We start from the raw sequence: 19019 nt of genomic DNA, 5'->3' as shown, positions 1-19019 counted from the left end.
GACATGCTTTAAGTTATAGCACCTATACTTCTTTGGGAAGGTCTCAAATCACTCATCCTTGGTTGGCAAAGGGTCCTTCATCCCTCGGGACATTTCATGATTGGGGTTTAGGTCACCGCTCTCTCACATCACCGTTTGGTCTAAGTATTGGCGTCTGTCAAGGTAAAGCCTAGCCAAATGCAAGTCATCTAATTAGTTATATCAACACAGGTCCAGATACATCCATTCCTCGCCTTGAGCGATCCTTTCCGATATCCTTTTCACTAGAGTTAGCATAGTCCCGGACTACGAACTCATCAACCCTATTGGTCATCCACAAATAATAGACGGGAAGCTCTCATGTCCTCTCACGGGTTGGCTATCGGTCTTGAACGCCCATGAGCCCAAGTCTACTATTTGCAACCCTACCTATAAATGGCCTCTCACGAGTATCCATAATGTGATTCATGTTCTCTCACGGGTTGGTTACCTATCTTGAGCACCCACAAATCCCCATTGCTACCACGGGTCGTTCGGTCTCAATACCCTTCCGAATCGGGTCTGATATAACAGGGTATTCCTAGCCAAACACCGCTAGACAAGCCCTAGGTATGACATCCAATAATCCGGGAAAGTGTGGAAGGGCACCATCGAAAATATCCCATACTATTCCCATTGATGTTCAAAGATAGAAATGTCAAAAGGACACTTCGCAATCCCAAATCATACCTATTCAATTGAATTCCCAATTCAGTCACAACATACACAACCAATATCTCATCATATAGAAAGATGCATATAAACATGATCAATCGCATATGTAAATGACAAGAATAAGTATTCAAAATCGAAAGAATACATGAACATGATACTACTGTACTTGAAATATTTACAACAATAATATAATAATAAGAAAATACAATTATGGTAGTGAATCTAAGAAAATCCCAAAATAGAAACTAAGATTCACGCAATCTATGTAATTATGGAAACCATTGTCCTTACCGTAAATAGCTTCGATGAATATCCAAAGATCAAAGAGAATGGTTCCAAACTTAGCAAATAAACCCTAAACAAGCATAGATACATCATTAGGAAAGAGGCCTAAAAGATCGGAGATCAGATGAATCAAATCGAATGAAGAACACAGCTACTGTTTTGCTTGGTCGATTGGGTGGTAGCTTGGCTCAGTCGACCAAGCAATCGACCACATGAATAGTACGCAACATAAATCAGATTTTTTATCTGAAACTCATTCTACAAGATCCGAAACACTATGAAAGTTGGAGGAAACCTCTAAAATAGGAATCTAATACTAAAATAGCATAGATTAGACACTAACAATGGTAAAGAACACTTTGGAAACATGACTTTCTAATTTGGTAAAATTCATAGTTTTCGATGAAAACATGCTATGAACTCAAAAGAAAAACTAGAGATGATAGGATCTCATTCTAGTATAACATAATCAGAAGATCATACATGAAACTATCATGCAAAACAGATCTAACATGCTAGAGAAATCAAATCGAAAGAATGATCATGGCTTCATGAAGAATTCACAAGGATCATGGCTAAGATCAATACGAAGATCATAAAACCTTAAAAATGAATGGAGATTGTAGAAGAGATGGTTGCAAGGATGCAAAATCTTCTTCATAATCTCAACATAGAGAATAAATCATAGTAAGAGTAGATCAACAACATACAAGAGAGATTACTAACCTTTGATTGAGGAATAAGAGATGAAGAACTTGAAGTCTTGCAAGAGTTCTTCACAAACACCAAGGAGAGGCTCTGAGGGTTTTAAAAACAAAGGAGGCTAAGAAACACATACTTCTATTATATAGAGCACCAATAGACCTAATAGAGGATCTTTGGCAGATTTTGTCCCTGTTGGTCGATTGGTTGATCGATTGACCCAATCGACCAAGCAAGTTAGCTAGGCCAAAATAGTGAGTTGAAGGTCCAAATCAAGTCCAAACCCAATGAGCTTCTCCCAACACAACATATGACTTACCTAGTATAGAGAAATGCCTTCAAATCATATTCAACTACACTTTAAGTCCATCAACTAGTCTCATCTTCAACAAGGTGCAGTTTCTTTTCCAATTTTGAACAAGCTTCCAAGTATGGAACACCATCATCAACTTCCATGGGTTTTGGTCAAACACCATGTCTTCCACTGAGATGGCCCATAGTTGGCTGCTTCCTTTACTTCGGGTCTTCGGACCTACAAACAACAGGGTTTCCGGGTCAAGGTTAGGGCTGGGTTTCACACTTCATCTCTTGTTCATCAATCAAGGTTAGTAATCTCTTAACTTGCTATTGAATTTACACTTGCCATGATCTAATCTCTGTACTATGATTATGAAGAAGGTATTGCATCCTTGCAAACACCTCTTCTACAATCTCCAAAGTTGAGAATGAATCTCCATTCATTCCAATGATGCTATGATCTTCATACTTGATTCTAGCCATGATTTATATGATTTCTTCATAAAGTCATGATCATTCCTTTGATTTAATATCTCTAGCATGTAAGATCTATTTTCATGTTAGATTCATGTATGATCTATTGTAGATATTCATCTAGAGTGAATCCTTATTTTCTCCTTTGAATCCATGGTTGGTTTCATTGAAAACCATATTTTTGATCAAATTAGAAAGTCATGATTTTGATCATTATTTGGTGTTTAATCTATGCTAGTTAGTCTTAAATTAATATTCCTAATGTTCCTTTGAATTTTTGGAGTGTTTTGAATCTCGGAAGATGAGTTTTGGATCAAAATTTTGAATTCTGCTGCGTACTGTTCACTGGGTCAATTGGACCAATCGACCAAGCAAGCTGCCAAGGCTGACAGCAGCTTGTTTTTTTATTTGATTTGATCCGTTTAACTTCTAATCTTCTAGGGCTTTTTCTTAATGATGTATTTATGATTGTTTAGGGTTTATTTGCTAACTTTGGATCCATTCTCTTTGATCTTTGGATACTCATCCAAGCTAATTAAGGTAAGGACAATTGTTTCCATAATAACCTATATTGCATGATCTTCTTTTCTAATTTGGGAATTTCATGAAATCACTGCTGTTCTTATAGTTTCTTATCATGATGATACTGTTGTAAGTACCTTAACTACAGTAGGGCCTTGTTCACGTATTCTCATATTATTTGAATCATGTATGGATACTTATTCATGTGAAGTTACTTATCATTTGATCATGTTTTTATGTATCTTTCTATATGATGGAATATTAGTTGTGTATGTTATGACTAAATTGGGAATGTGATTGATTAGGTATGATTTGGGATTGGAGAATGTCCTTTTGACATTTTTTTCCTTGGACATCAGTGGAAGTGGTATGGAACATTTCCTATGGTGCCCTTTGACGCTTTCTCGGAATATTGGTTGTCATACCTAGGGCTTGTCTAGCGGTTTTCGGCTAGAATGTCCCTATTATATCAGACCCGATTCAGAAGGGTATTAAGACCGAGTAACCCATGGTAGAAATGTGGGTTTGTGGGTGCTCAAGACCGGTAACCAACCCGTGAGAGGACATGGATCACATTGTGAGGGGCCATTCATTGGTAGGGTTGCAATTAGTAGACTTGGGCTCATGGGCGCTCAAGACCGGCATCCAATCCGTGAGAGGACATAAGAGCGTTTATAATTTGTGGATGACCAATAGGGTTGATGAGTCCATAGTCCAAGTTGGTTGTAGCCATAGGATATGTTGGCTCTAGTGAGAAAGATACTGGAAAGGATCCTGAGAGGGGAGGAATGGAAGTATCTGACTCTAACTTGATATAACCAAGTAAATGACTTGCATTTGGCTAGGCTTAACCTTGACATGCGCTAGTACCAAGACCAAACGGTGGCGTGAGAGAGCGTGACCTAAACCCCAGCCATGGAATGTCTGAGAGGGATGCAGGAGCCATTACCAACTGGAGAACCCAAAATACCAAGATGGTTGAGGAAGAGTGATTTGGACCCTACCTAGAGGAGTATGGTGCTATGACTTAGCATGTCTGCCAATAGAGACCAGCATACATAGAGTTAGATTCATACATGCATTGTCTATTTCATATCATCTTGCATCATGTTATGTTGTGCTATCATGTTTTACTAAGTTGCTATAGGATAACTTGCCTTGCTGAGTTCTTTTGAAATCACTCCTTTTTGCAAATATCTTTGTTAGATTATCTTACAGGTACTGACAACTATGAAGACCAGTACTACGAAGCACAAGACGATGATGCATACTACTCCCAAGCTGGTGGCTACGGTGACTATGAAAGTGAAGAACTCATGGGTGAAGACGTATCGCATCAGGATTAGTCGCACTCATGTGCTAGTTACTTGCTATTTGGATTCTGAGACTTATACTTTTAGAAGTTGTATTTATAAGTTAGAAGAGACCTTAGTTTAGTTTGATTACTTCTTTTCTTTTGGGAATCGGTTGTAATCTTTACTTTTTAGTTTCGAGCTACATTCCACTGTGTTATGTGGAGTGATTTTTCGCACACTCTACATGTGATTATTCTATTTGATTATTATATTGGTATCATTCTTTCTGGCACTCGATTATATTGTTATTCTCTTCATCTTAATCTCTTTGTTTATATAGTGTTACATTGATTATGCCTTGTTCATGATTATGTTATTGTGAATGTGGGAGGATGATTTCCTTGAATACTAGATCTTCGGGGCTGTGGATCACACACTCGGGTATGCTAGGTAGGGTACCGGCTAGGTGGATGTGACATAGGCCATTACAAATCCAAAGATATGCATCAAAACCAAAACTTCACTCAAAAGAGGACTTTTCACAACTTTCTTCCTTGCTGAATTTTTCCCAAAATCCAAGGGTTTCGATGGATCTTCTCCAAACAAACCTTCTTATCATGTTAAACCAACTCTTACACACATGCTAACATGTCCAATCGCAGTTTCCATCGAAATCAAACTTTTTTGAAAAATTTCCAAAATGTCCTTCACCAAATATTGCACTACTTAACTTCCTTTACTCATGCAATACAAATCTCAACTTGTCTTTCAGATTTTCATCAAACCACCACGTGGAAGATGCCTAGGGGCTAGGAGAGGTAGGGGTGAAGGTCAGAGTACTATTACTATGCCACAAGCAAAGATTATAAGAGGATAAGGAGCAACAGTCCAAACTCCATATGAGGTTTAGGAGGTTCAGGAAGATGAGGAGGAAACTATTCCACTTCAACAACTTGAGGTTGGAGGTCCTTCGCATTCAACTTTTGAGGCCCCGAGTGTGGTTTCTCAGCTGTTGGCAATAACCTTCCACACTCGAGAGGATAAAGACTTGACAGGAGAGGAAGGAGACACACATTTATACTAAAGAAGATCGATTGACACAACTAAAGGAGGAGTCTCGGGCTAGATTCTCAAAAACAATCACCTAGACAGATAGGTCTAGGAATTTTTCCTTTTATCTATCACAGATGTATTTACTTTCAGACTTGTAAAAATTTCTTATGTGATTAGTGAAGTTAAATTTGTATCACTTGTTTTATTGTACATTATGCTTTTCTTTTGTTGCATTAGTAATTGTTCAACATTTGGCTTATGACTCATAACTCATAACTCAACATGACCACTCTTATCCATTACTCCCAGCAACAACTCATAACGACAACTCCCCACCAAGACTCATACGACAACACATAACGACAACTTACTCACACAACGACAACTCATAACAACAACTCAATTCACAACAAAAACTTACTCACAAAGACCAACTCATGACTTGACTCATAACTATAACCCAGAAGGACAACTCTCAACTCAACTACAGCCCTAGTACATGTCATAATTTATGATTATTGTACATCCACCCAGCCGGTACCCCATCGGGCATACTCGGGTATGTGATCCACAGTTCCGAAGATCAAGTATCGAGCAACCATGCCTCCCACATATGTGATAACACAATCATGAACGATAATAATCATGTTTTAAGCATATAATAAAAAATCATGAATAAGATGAAACAGATAATCAGAGTGCGGAATAAAGATGATACCAATATATATAGAATCCAAAAGGAAAGAGAGAGAGAGTGATCAAAAGTCACTTCCTCACATGGCAGCGGAAAGTAGCAAATTTAAGTTAGATTTACAAAACCAAAATCTAAGGAGTATATCAAGAAGTTAAGTTACAGATCCGGTCTTAAGAAGAATTCCAAATACAACATTAAATAAATGTTTCTTCAGTCATATAAAACACAAATTTCATAACTATAGATATCCGAAGTCCAGTATAGCTACTCCAGTACCAGTGTCGGGCTAATCCTGGTGTGCAGCATAGTCCTCTTCGGTACCCTCACAATAATCTTCATAGTAGCCACTACCTTGAGGGTAGTGTGGCTCATCATACGGTGCTTCAAAGGACGTACCACCGGACTCTTCAAAACCTGTAGAATATTCTAACAAAGCAATGCACAGAAAGGAATAAGTTCAAAGGAACTCAGCAAGGTAGTTAATCCATAATACATAAACCATATGATACAAGTCATAACATGATGCGAATGATATGAGACAGATGATGCAAATATGATTCTAATTCTACATATGCTAGTCTCTATGGTAGACATGCTTTAAGTCATAACACCATACTTCCTTGGGTAGGTCTCAAATCACTCTTCCCTCAACCATCTAGGTATCTTGGGTTCTCCGGTGGGACTTGGGTCCTGCATCCCTCTCAGACAATTCTATGGCTGGGGTTTCGGTCATCACTCTTTCATATCACCATTGGTATAAGTATTGGCGCATGTCACGGTAAAGCCTAGCCCAATACGTCCATTCCTTGCCTTGGGCGATCCTTTCCGGTATCCTTCACACTAGAGTCACGGATATTACTCATCAACCCCATTGGTCATCCACAAATAGTAGACAGGAAGCTCTCACGTCCTCTCACGGATATGACTCACTAATCTTCGAGCGCCCGTGAGCCCAAGTCTGACTATTTGTAACTCTACCAACAATGGCCCCTTTCGGGTATCCGTAATATGATCTATGTCTTCTCACGGGTTGGTTACCGGTCTTGAGCACCCATCAAACCATACTACTACCATGGGTCGTTCGGTCTCAATACCCTTTCGATTCGGGTCTGATATGACAAGGACATCCGAGCCATACATCTAGACAAGTCCTATATATGTCATTTAATAATTCGGGAAAACGTCAATGGACACCTTCGGAGAACATCCCATACTATTCCCCTCGATGTCCAAGGACAGAAATGTCAGTAGGACATTCCTCAATCCCAAATTATACTTATCCAATCACATTCTCAATTCATCATATCACACATACATGATACATCATCATATTGAAAGTCATATCATAACATCGCATGATTCAAGTGTAATGTAAATAACAATAATTAAATAGACATGATATACAAGAGTAATTAAACATGTCACTACTTTTAAAAGTCAACTACAACAGTCATATGATGACTAAGTAGAATCGATAAGCAAAGCATATCAAGTTGCCAATCATCATTGAATAAACACATAGTCCATGTCATATGGGTATAACTGTCCTTACCTTAATCGAATCGGGAATAATAGCAAATACCACTTAGAATAGTCCCCAACTTAGAGCTTGAACCCTAGACAACATATATGCAACATTAGAGAAGGAAACAGTCAAATCGGAGATCAAACAGAGCGAAACGAGCAAGTGTTGAGTTGTTGTTTTCCTTTGGTCGACTGACTGGTCAACTGACCATTCGACCAAGCAGTCGACCAAGAGGAACAGTAACGGGCAGCATAGGGAAATTGGGCCCGAAACCGATCTTCCGGGTCTAGGATCGATCCTAGACTTGGAGGGAATGATCATAGCAATATAAGGACATTACACAATGAAAATTATCATGATCTAATGGTCCAATTAGGAATATCTAAATTGAAACCCTATGTTCTATATGCTAAACATCAAGAATTGAAATGGAATTTGTTGCAATGGCAAGGAATGATGGGGAATTAGTTAAGGAAGTGATAAGAACTAAAAGAGAATCATAAACCAATAGTAAATCAAACCTAGCATACACTTATACATCAGTTTAGATCAATAAGACAAGTTGGAATGACAAGAACCATAGAAATGCAATGCTATTGGTTGTATTGAATGCATAGCATAGCAAGAATGAAAAAAATTAATGGAGATGAAAGGGTAAACACATGGCCAAGTGTTTGCAAGGTTGCAGCACTTCAGCCATAGTCTCAATAGTAAGAAAGAGTGGAGGAAAGAGTAGATTAGAGAATGAGAGAGAGGAATCATACCTTGAGGAAGCAATGGAGATGGAAGGCAATGATTGAGACCAAGGTCCTTCACCAACTTCAAGGAATGCCCTAGGGAAGCTCACTTCTCATGCTCTGAAGGGCCAATGATTAGGTTACGCTTCTATTCACGAGTTCCCATAAAATAAGGTTAAAATAATAAGGAATTTTTTGATTTTCAGATTTATTAATCTGCTGGTCGAATGACTAGTCAATTGGCCAGTCGACCAAGCCTGAACAACAACTTCAGTCAGGGAAATGGAAGGCCAAACTGATCCAAATTGAGTTGGGTTTTCTCCTACAAGTAAATCAACAAGTCTAGAATAGATAAATACCTTCGGAACGTGATCGGAAGTGCATCACGTACTTCAACTATGCTTCCCCCTTCTAGGTGCAGTTTCTCACTGAACACTGACAGTGTATCCAAGTAAGGGGCATCACTGTCAATATCCATAAGCTCTGAGTCATACACCGAATCTTCAACTATGAGGGCCCACAAGTCTCTTCTTCCACTACTCCGGGTCTTTGGACCTACAACACCAATGGATCCGGGTCAGGGTCAAGGTTAAGAAAGGGCTGGATTTCACAAGAGCAGTCCAAACCTGTGAGCTAGCTGCCCCACTGGTCATAACCTTCTCCAGAGAATTCCGGAGTTGCACCATATAAGGAAGGGTCCTCCGTACCGTAGCACAGGTTCTCTTTCGAACCTACAAGGTCATCTAAAAACAAGTCCCCCAAAGGGTATGCTTAAAAAAACTTAGCAAGTAATCCAATCACAATAAACATCTTCACAGACAATCAAAGGCAAACATAAATGCAATGATATGAGACAATATATGCAACTATGCTTCTAACTCTATATATAGGGGTGTCAATTTTCAACCCAAACCGTTAAAATCGGACCGAACCGGCCTATTACAGCCCGAACCGCCCGAACCGGCCCGAACCGATCCTTAATGGGCCGTAATTGGGTTGAGGGTCCTCAGCCCGAATGGTTTCGGGCTGGCCTGGCCCAGCCTGTGTGCGGCCCGTTAACCCGTTAGTCTTTTACATAAATAAAATTAACATATTAAATGTAAATAAATTTTTTTGGTATTGTTTAAATGTAATTAATGATCCATGAATTTCGGTGTTTGAAACGTTGAGACTCGAGTTTGAGTAGTTGAGAGTTGAGTGTTAACACGTTTAACGGTTTAAGTTTTAAGTTTTAACTTTTTAATTTTCAAATTTCATTTAGTTTTATTATTTTAAAATTTAAAAGTCTTAATTGATAACTCTTAAGTCTTAATCTTAATCGTTAACTTTTTATTTTTCAAATTTCATTTAGTTTTATTATTTTAAAATTTAAAAGTCTTAATTGATAACTCTTAAGTCTTAATTCTTAATCGTTAACTTTTTAATTTTCAAATTTCATTTAGTTTTATTATTTTAAAATTTAAAAGTCTTAATTGATAACTCTTAACTCTTAAATCTTAATCTTAATCGTGAACGTTGTTTCAGTTTCAGACTTTCAGTCTTTCACATTTTCACTTTTGTGAAATCAAGCATCAGGGTTTCAAATTTCATTTTCACCGTTTCATGCTAATGTCATCACTTATCGTTGGATCTACTTGGAGTCTTCATTATCTATCTTTTGTAGTTTTGTGTGTGAGAAACTAGGATTTGGAGTTGATGAAAAAATAAATATAAATTTCAATATTGATTTTTAATTTAGTCCAAATCGAATCCAAACCATTAGGCCAAACCGTTAGTCAACCCGAACCCAAAGCGCACCAAACCGAAACCGCACCGAAACCGTTATCTTTTAAATGGGCTGGTTTGGGCTGGGGTTTTTCAGCCGGAAACCGTTAAGCCGGGCCCGAAACCGCTCCAAACCGCACCGTTGACACCCCTATCTATATATGTGAAATCCAACCTTGACCCAAAAATCCTGTTGTTTGTAGGTCCAAAGACCCGAAGTGAAGGAAGAAGTCAACTATGGGCCATCTCAGTGGAAGACATGGTGTTTGACCTAGAACCCATGGAAGTTGATGATGGTGTTCCATACTTGGAAACTTTGGCAGAGTTGGAAATGAAACTGCACCTTGATGAAGAAGAGATTAGTTGATGGACTTAAAGCCTATTTGGACATGAATTGAAGGCATTCCTTTATGCTAGGTAAGTCATATGTTGAGTTGGGAGAAGCTCATTAGATTTAGAAAAGGTTTGGGTGATGGAGAGATTAGTTGATGAACTTAAAGCCTAGTTGGATATGATTTCCTTGAATACTGGATCTTTGGGGTTGTGGATCACACACTCGGGTATGCCATGTAGAGTGTCGGCTGGGTGGATGTGACAAAGTGGTATCAGAGCCCACAGTTCAAGGAAATCTTAACCACATGAAACAAAAATAGAACATTCCTGAGTCATATATCCATAAGTGACTCAAGTATTCCTAGAATTGAATAATAGAACATTTGGATTAGAAACTTAATTAATGAAGCATAATTTGTTGTTGAATAATGCAGGAAATTTTTACAACGAGTACATCTGACAAGCATAAAAGGAAATCCTAGTACAATCTATCTAGGTGACTGTCTCTGCTCTCAGAGTACTCTAACATCCTGTCTTGACTCTATCTGCGCATGTCTGATCTCCATCCTCTCCAGAATGGAAGTCATGGAAAGCATCTTAGTATACAAATCCAATGTCTCAGGAGCCGTGTGTGAAGGACCTCCGATCTCAAAATGTGATGATGTGAGAATCTCATGATGCTCCAGATCAGCCTCATGCATCTCAGTGTCATCTCCGACCTGATCATTACTATCTGGACCAGCATCCTCATCACCACCATCTGACTCATCATCCCCCTCCTATGAGTCACCATCATCCTCACCCTCAGATCTCTCAACCTGGCTAAGCTGCATCTGATGGATAGTCCTCGTCCCGATGGCATAGCCCAGATCTACAGTAACCTCATTAGTGTCCCCCCAGTCTCACCTGGAAGTACTGAAAGACTAATGTCAATAGCTGTCCGAAACAAAGGTTCATCATACTCAGGTGTGCTACTAGATCTATCATGGTGTTTTGAATAATATAGGACAAGTCTATCTCGAACCCCATGTAGATGTGGTATATGACCAGAGCCTCCATCACTATGACCCGATGGTGATGTCCGGCTTTTGGCATAATGTTCTGACCCACAATGCGACCGATGACTCTAGCTAAATCAGTCATCCTCGCACTCGTCCATGGAGTGTAACAACAATCGTCGTTCCAAAGAGTGGAACATATCTCGTGAAGTTCGTAAGGTAGAAGGTAGCTATCCATCTCAGCACCTGTATCTACCTACACTCGTGTGGATAGTATAGTACTTGAAGAATCTGAGCAAATGTCCTAGTAGAAAACTTGATCCGTGTCTCTTGGACCTGACTGTCAATGATAAGTCGAAAGGAACCCCGACCTCTAGCCTCCTCGACTGATGTAAGGTTGCTGAAGAACAACCTCACCAACTCAAGATACACGAGTAAGTTTGCAGTGAAGAGATGAGTCCACTACATAGTGTTAAATCTTTGTCTGATCCTGAATACCCTAAGCTGCTGTAGATGGAGTAGCCGACCGAACTCAATGCGGCAATACTCGAAGTATGCCTCATACAGAAACTCTATCTGAGTGTGTCGAATCGATCCACTCGTATGACCTCAGCTCGTGGTTGCACTGGCACTCTGCCCCTACCTCTCCTAGCACCTACTAGACATCCCCGTCCCCGTGGTGGCATAGTGCAGATATCTGTGGAATAGACGAAGGAAATTTACTATTAGTGATTCTGCAGAAAAATTCAGCAAGAAGGACATTTTCGTAATTTTTTGAAAATTTTTGATTTTGGCAAAATTGCAATTAGGCTAGGACAACATGGCTTAAACAGGGAATTGAAGGCCTAGACTTCATCAAATTCAAGTGGGCTTCTCCCAGCTTAACAAACAACCTTCCTAGCACAGAGGGTGTTAGAGATCCAGGTGTCATTTGTAAAGTACAGATATACTTTAGGTGTAGTATCTTGTATAAATACCTTTACCCATTCTAAATACAATCATCTGATTTTAGACTTTCTACATGGTATCGAGGCTGTTTAGGGCAAACGTCCTTTATTGTTTCTAGTTTCTTTAAGCCTTTTTCACCAGCAACTATGGCTTTTCCTGGTGTTAATCACGCTTCCGTCACCGATAATCAAGCTACTACCGCTGCTAATCCAACATTTTTCATTGCAAATCAAGCATCTGATGCACCAAATCGTGCTGCTAATTCTTCTTCTTTTCTTTCATCTTCTTCGGTTGCTCCATCTCTTGTGACATTAAACTTTGGAGGTGGTTTACCTATCAAGCTTACCTCTACTAATTTTCTCATTTGGAAGGCTCAATTTCTTCCATATCTCAGAGGTTATGCTTTGATTGGGTATATTGATGGATCGTTTCCTCGTCCAAGCTCTGATAGTGTTCTTGGCACTGTTTCTTCCTCACAGTGGGATCAACAGGATCAGTTAATTCTGGGTTGGTTGCTCTCGTCTCTTTCTGAGTCGATTCTTCCCCACGTTGTTCAGGCTGCAACCTCGTCACAAGCCTGGGGTACTCTTAACAACATATTTGCTTCTTCTTCAAAGGCTAGGATTCTTGATTTGAAGGATCGGTTGTTTCATGTTCAAAGGGGAACGAATTCAGTTTCTGATTATCTACTTGAGATTCGTTCTCTTGTTGATGCTTTGGCTGCAGCGGGTTCCTCTGTTTCTAACGATGATTTGGTTTTGTCTACACTTCGAGGATTAGGCTCTGAGTTTCAAGATTTTTCAACCTCTATTCGGCTATGGGCAGATTTGTTTTCTTTTCATGATCTTTCAGGTCATCTGATCACTCAAGAGCTGCATATGAGACAGTCATCGTCTGCTTCGATTGATCCGATTATTACAGCCAATCTTGCGACTCAATCTTCTCAGATTGGTACTCGGTCTCGCCTCAATTCTCAGAATACTGGTTATATGAGGTCTCCTTAGACAAATGTATCAAATGGCAGAAGTGGTAACTATCACAGAGGCTGGAATCGGAGAGGTGGTAGATCTCAAAATGGTTCTTGGAATAATCGGTCTAGGAATTTTTCTGATCTCAATAGTGATTCTGCTTCTCGTGAGTCTCGATCTACTGAGGTTTCTCCTTCTTTCTTGCACGAGTCTCGAGTTGTTTGTCAGCTATGTGATGCGCCTGGGCATAAATGCAAGAATTGTCCACAGAGATTCAATCATGCCTTTGTTGGTAAGATCTTTTAATCCGCTGCAGCTTCTTCTTCTCAGAGGATTTTTGATAATTCGATATGGGTTCTCGATTCAGGATCTAATAGTCATTTGATTGCAGATTTGGCAAATTTGAGTGTGCATGAACCTTTTTCTGGTAATGATAGGGTGTTTGTTGGCAATGGTAATTCTCTTTTCATCTCTCATATTGGTACTACTACTGTTGCTAGTACTGAGAAGAGTTTTGTTCTTACTGATGTGTTGTGTGTACCTGATGTTAAGTGCAATTTGCTGTCAATATCTCGGTTTGCAAAGGATAATTGTGCTTATTTTGAATTTTGTTCTCGTTTCTTTCATGTTAAGGATCTGCAGACTCACAGAGTATTGTTGAAGGGGATGTGTACTAATGGGCTCTACACTGTTTCATTTTCTGTTGCTTCTGTTTCTTCCAAGCAAAGTGATGTAAACTCTGTAATTTGTCATCATACTAGTGTGATGTCTGATAGGAATTTAGTGGATTGTAATTCTTCTGTTGCATTAGTTACATCTGTGGTTGATTGGCATAGACGTCTTGGCCATCCAGCTCCACAGCGAACTAAGTTTGTTCTTCAACAGATTGGAGTTAGTTCTTCTTCACTGCCAACTTGTGAAGCCTGCAAATGCTCACATAGTCATCGGCTTCCCTTTTCTTCTTCTGTATCTTCAAGTAGAGCACCCTTAGATATCATACATAGTGATCTTTGGGGTCCTGCACCTGTTGAATCTTATGATGGTTTCAGATATTATGCAGTTTTTGTTGATCAATTTTCCAAGTATACTTGGTTGTATCCAATGAAGACTAAATCTGATCTTTCAGATGTGTTTGTAAGGTTCAAATCTTTAGTAGAGAATTATTTTTCAACTCATATTTGTTCTCTTCAAACTAATGGTGGTACAGAATATTTGCCTCTGATTAAGCTTATTGCGGAAAGTGGAATAACACATAGGTTGTCATGTCCATACACTCCGTCTCAGAATGGTACTGCAGAGAGAAAGCATCGCCATGTTCTTGAATTTGGTTTGGCACTATTATTTCAAGCTGGAATGCCTCAAATCTTTTGATCTGCTGCAGTTTGTACATCTGTTTATCTTTTAAACCGGATTCCAGTAGCTGCTTTGAAATTTAAATCTCCTCTTGAGGTTTTGTTTGGTAATTCACCTAATTATACAAGTCTTAGAGTGTTTGGATGTCTTTGTTTTCCATGGCTCAGACCTTATGCAGCTTCCAAATTACATCCTAGATCCAAGGCTTGTGTTTTTGTAGGATATCCCACTTCTTACAAAGGTTATTGTTGTTTTGATCCGACAACTGGCAAGACGTTCATCTCAAGACATGTTGAGTTTGATGAGGGCTGCTTTCCATATGCTGTTGCTGGGACTTCATCTTCACTTTCCTCTGTTTCAGCTTGGTTTGATTTGTCTCAGTCATCAGATTCCTCTTCATCAGCTGTAGGGATGAGTTCTTCAAATTGTACTTGTAGTTCTCATACTCAAAATAATGAAATTACCCCTCCCCCTCTGTTGAGTGGATCGTGTTTTGAGTCTAGGCCTGCAAGGACTACTTCTCAGTCCTCCAGAGTGTTAGATTGTTGTTCTAATTTGCCTCCAAATTCTGTTGATAATATCAGCAGCCAAGTGACTCAAGGTCCAGTTGTTAATCTGAGAAGTCCATTGGATTAAGGCCCATCTAATGACATAAGAGGACAAGTACTTCCTCATCCAACTACTGTTTTAAGAGGCCCAGTCCCTCATGGCTCAAATGTTGCCTTACGTGATCATCCTATTCATAATTCAATTGTTAACATAAGAGCTTCCGGTTCTCTTTTGCAAAATGGTCCCTCTACTGCGGTTACTAGTTCTTCTTTGGATCAATCCACTTATGGAGTTGCTTTATCTCCAAATCAGTTTTCTCATCATTCAATGACTACACAATCCAAATCCGGTATTCAAAAACCCCAACTAAGGTTGAATTTTTCTAGCACTGTTGATGATGAGTTACCCTCTTGTTTTTCTAAAGTTGTTTTGTCTCCACATTGGCGAAAAGCAATGCATGAAGAATATAATGCGTTGATAGACAATGGTACTTGGGAATTAGTTTCCACTTCACCAACACAAAATGTGATAGGCTGCAAATGGGTTTTTAGAATTAAAAGAAAACCTAATGGGAGTATTGATCGTTATAAAGCTCGGCTTGTTGCTAAAGGCTTTCATCAACGGCCAGGATTTGAGTTTGGTGATACATTTAGTCCTGTCGTCAAACATACAACCATCAGGCTTATTCTCTCTATTGCTCTCGCCAAAAATTGGCCTATTAGACAGCTTGATGTCTCAAATGCTTTCTTGCATGGGGACTTAGAAGAAAATGTTTTTATGCATCAACCTTCTGGTTTTGTTGACTCAGTTAAACCAAATTATGTGTGTCATCTACGCAAGTCTTTATAGGGACTCAAGCAAGCACCGCGTGCCTGGTATACGAAGTTGGCATCTTTTCTTTTATCTCAAGGATTTGTGGGCTCTAAGACTGATACCTCTTTGTTCCTTTATCATACCTCCAAGGTTACCTTATATGTCTTGGTATATGTTGATGATATATTGGTAACAGGAAGTAATTTGGGTATTATTAGTTCTCTCATCAAAGCTCTCTCCACTGCCTTTGCTATTAAGGATTTGGGTAACTTGAATTATTTCTTGGGAATTGAAGCCACTAGGACTGTTGAAGGGTTATTTTTGTCTCAGCATAACTATATTCTGGACTTACTATCTCAAGCCAATATGAGTAATGCTAAGCCAGTTTCTACACCTATGGCTTCTCATGTTCCTCTTTCTCTACATGATGGAATCTTATTACCTGATGGAACTGAATTTCATCGTGTGGTTGGTGCATTGCAATATTTGTCGAACACTCGTCCTAATATTGGATATGCTGTGAGTCGAGTTGCTCAATATATGCATAGTCCAACTGATGTCCACTGGAGTGCTGTCAAGCGTATACTTCGTTATTTACGTGGTACCTCCTCCATGGGTCTCTTCTTCTCAAGTACATCTTCTTTGTCTCTTAGTGCTTATTGTGATGCTGATTGGGCTGGTAATACGGATGATCGTCGCTCCACTACTGGTTTTTGTATTTTTCTTGGGAATCATCTCATTTCTTGGGGTTCTAAAAAGCAGCGTACTATTGCTCGTTCTTCCACTGAAGCTGAGTATCGTGCTATAGCTTCTACTGCTGCTGAACTCATTTGGATTTGTTCTTTATTTGGAGAAGTACATGCTTTTCTACCTAAAGCTCCGGAGATCTGGTGTGACAACATTGGGGCTACATACATGACAGCTAATCGTATATTTCATGCTTGGACTAAGCATCTGGAGATTGACTTTCATTTTGTTCGAGATTTAGTCTCCTCTCGACAGCTGTTTGTTCGGTATATCTCTACTTTGGACCAGCTCGCAGATTGTCTTACTAAGAGTCTTCCTCATGGTCGTTTTGATTTACTCCGTGACAAGCTTACGGTTATAGATCCGCTAAGCTTGAGGGGGCATGTTAGAGATACTGACTCTAGCTGTCATTTGTAAAGTACATATACTTTAGGTGTAATATCTTGTATAAATACCTTTACCCATCCTAAATACAATCATCTGATTTTAGACTTTCTACAGAGGGGTACCTTCAGACCATGACCAAATATGTTTTAAGTCCATCAACCAAGCTCTTAAACATCAAGGTGCAGTTTGACTCCAATTCAAAAAAGATTTCCAAAAATAAAAGAACTCCATCATCAATTTCTATGGGTTTGGGTCAAACACCATGTCTTCAACTGAGATGGCACACCAAGTTTTCTTCCTTCACTTCGGATCAACACTAAGGGAGAGGTCTGACTTGACTTCTTAGGGCCTTCTAAACATATCCAAACTAAACTTTGGGTCCCACTTCAAGGTCAAACACCCACAACTCACTTCTTTATTCAAAATAAATAGGGTGTCCAAGCTAAGTTTAGGGTTGGATTTCACATTCTCCCCCCATAAAAAAATTTTATCCTCGAAATTGGGAGAGTACTAGGCTTCCAAAAGACAGGGGTATTTCATTTTCATCTTGACTTCTTTCTCCCAAAAATTTTCTTCGGGGGGTAAACTTCTATCCCATAACTACTTTCAAACGAAACTAGGCAAACTCATATGGAAAGGGATAAATCAAAGCAATGCATATGGTATGTATGCAATGCAAAAGCGATAAATCAAAGCAATGCATATGGTATATATACATTGCACAAACAAAGAATAGATCAATAGTAGGGTTAAAGCTAAGAGTAACGTACTGGTTACGACATCTTGATTTGGCTCTAAATTGCTTCCAACAATGCTATACACTTCACTAGCAGTAGGAGCTTGAACTGGCTTTGCAACTAAAGCAGCTCAACGACTTGGTTTAAGAGGGCAAAGACGAGCGGAATGTCCTGTCTGTTGGCAAAAATAACAGACAAGTTCTCTCTGTGTTACAGGTTGCACTGGCGCTAAAGGTCTTTGATTCACTGGCCCTGGGTTTGCAGAAATTTGCCCAAGGTTTGCATTCCCGACACCTCGTCCCGCAGTCTGGGGCTGAAAAGTCGAGGTGGCATACGGTGCAAGTCTAATGAACTTCATGTCGGTCCTTTCAACATAAGCAGAACTTCTACTCGGCAGGGATCTTAGGTGACTAAACTTCTCTCTCTCGGCTTCTTCAACTTTCTTCGAATGCTGCACTATCTAAGCATAACTCTCAATCGGTAAAATGGTGAGATATGCCTTGATCTTCAGGGCTGCAGATCACACACTCTAGTATTCCAAATAGGGTACCGACTGGGTGGATGTGACATACTCGATCTCAATTCCCTTCCAAATCAGGTATGATATAACATGGTAATCCTAGCCAAACACTGCTAGACAAGCTCTAGGTATGTCAACCAATAATCAAGGAAAGAGTCCAAGGACACCATAAGAAAGTGTCCCATACCACCACCTCCATTGATGTCCAAAGATAGAAATGTCAAAAGGACATTCCCCGTTCCCTAATTACACTTAATCAGTCACATTCCAAATTAGTCGTTCATAAGTACAACTTATGAATCAATACATAGGGAAATAACCATTCATACATGATCAAAATAATAATTGAATTGCATGAGCAAGTCCTATTGTAGTTATAGTACTTATAGAAGCAATATAATTATAAGAAAATTATAAGAACAATAGTATGATCATGCAATCCGAATCAAATACAAGTAAACATGTATTTTAGGTTATAGGGGAGCAACCATCCTTACCTTAATTAACTTCAAAAAATTCCAGAGAAAAGAATGAGGATAGGTCCAAGGTTAGCAATTAAACCCTAAACAAACATAGGTTAAGCATTAGGAACAAACCCTCAAAGATTGGAAGTGAAACGGACCAA

Source organism: Hakea prostrata, chromosome 3, assembly GCF_041222555.1.
Source record: "Hakea prostrata isolate BN-2017 chromosome 3, UWA_Hpros_2, whole genome shotgun sequence".
NCBI classification, from domain to species: Eukaryota; Viridiplantae; Streptophyta; class Magnoliopsida; order Proteales; family Proteaceae; genus Hakea; species Hakea prostrata.
Note: the sequence above shows the minus strand (reverse complement) of the source record.